This window comes from Arachis ipaensis, chromosome B4, assembly GCF_059453495.1.
Source record: "Arachis ipaensis isolate K30076 ecotype BB chromosome B4, ASM5945349v1, whole genome shotgun sequence".
Lineage (NCBI taxonomy): Eukaryota > Viridiplantae > Streptophyta > Magnoliopsida > Fabales > Fabaceae > Arachis > Arachis ipaensis.
Window position 1 is genome coordinate 111,148,032 of NC_142439.1, and position 1,380 is coordinate 111,149,411.

General features: G+C 41.7%; 1 non-coding gene across 1 annotated transcript; it reads left to right on the forward strand.

Annotated features, from left to right (window-relative positions):
• The first annotated feature begins 911 nt into the window (after positions 1–911).
• LOC148568778 (small nucleolar RNA R71) lies at positions 912–1,015 on the forward strand. Its single transcript, XR_015882333.1, has one exon. It is a non-coding gene; the product is annotated as a small nucleolar RNA R71 (small nucleolar RNA).
• The last annotated feature ends 365 nt before the right edge of the window (positions 1,016–1,380 follow it).

Sequence of the window (1,380 nt, forward strand, 5' to 3'; positions counted from 1 at the left end):
GTGGAATCTCAATGGTCTCTATATGAGCCTCAGATTCCTTAGGTTCCTCATTGGGGAACTCCTTAGTGGCCAGTGGACGTCCATTGAGGTCTTCCTCACTAGAAATCACTGCATTTCTCTCCTCTACAGGTTCGGCCATGTTGGACGTGTAGATGGCCTTGCACTCTCTCTTTGAATTCTCTTCTGTATTGCTTGGGAGAGTACTAGGAGGGAGTTCAGTAACTCTTTTATTCAGCTGACCCACTTGTGACTCCAAATTTTTAATGGAGGACCTTGCTTCAGTCATGAAACTGAGAGTGGTCTTAGATAGATCAGAGACTACAGTTGCTAAGTCAGAGTGGCTCTACTTAGAATTCTCTGTCTGTTGCTGAGAAGATGATGGAAAAGGTTTGCTATTGCCAAACCTATTTCTTCCACCATTATTATTATGGAAGCCTTGATTAGGCTTCTGTTGATCATTTCATGAGAGATTAGGATGATTCCTTCATGAAGGATTGTAAGTGTTTCCATAGGAATCTCCCATGTAATTCACTTCTTCCATTCCAGGATTCTCAGCGTCATAGGCTTCTCCTTCAGAGGAGGCTTCCTTAGTACTGACGGATGCAGCTTGCATTCCAGTCAGACTCTGAGAAATCATATTGACTTGCTAAGTCAATATGTTATTTTGAGCCAATATGGCATTCAGAGTATCAATCTCAAGAATTCCTTTCTTCTGAGTTGTCCCATTATTCACAGGATTCCTTTCAGAAGTGTACATGAACTGGTTATTTGCAACCATTTCAATGAGTTCCTGGGCTTCTTCAGGCGTCTTCTTCAGATGAAGAGATCCACCAGCAGAGTTGTCCAATGACATTTTGGATAATTCAGACAAACCATCATAGAATATACATATGATGCTCCATTCTGAAAGCATGCCAGAAAGACACCTTCTGATCAATTGCTTGTATCTTTCCCAAGCTTCATAGAGGGATTCACCTTCCTTCTGTCTGAAGGTTTGGACTTCCACTCTAAGCTTACTCAACTTTTGAGGTGGAAAGAATTTGGCCAAGAAGGCATTGACCAGCTTTTCCCAAGAGTTCAGGCTTTCTTTAGGTTGTGAGTCCAACCATGTCCTAGCTCTGTCTCTTACAGCAAAGGGGAAAAGCATAAGTCTGTAGACCTCGAGATTAACCCCATTGGTCTTAACAGTGTCACAGATTTACAAGAATTCAACTAAAAACTGATGAGGATCTTCTAATGAAAGTCCATGAAACTTGCAATTCTGCTACATTAGAGAAACTAATTGAGGCTTAAGCTCAAAGTTGTTTGCTCCAATTGCAGGAATTGAGATGCTCCTTCCACAGAAGTCAGAAGAGGGTGCAATAAAGTCACCAAGCATCT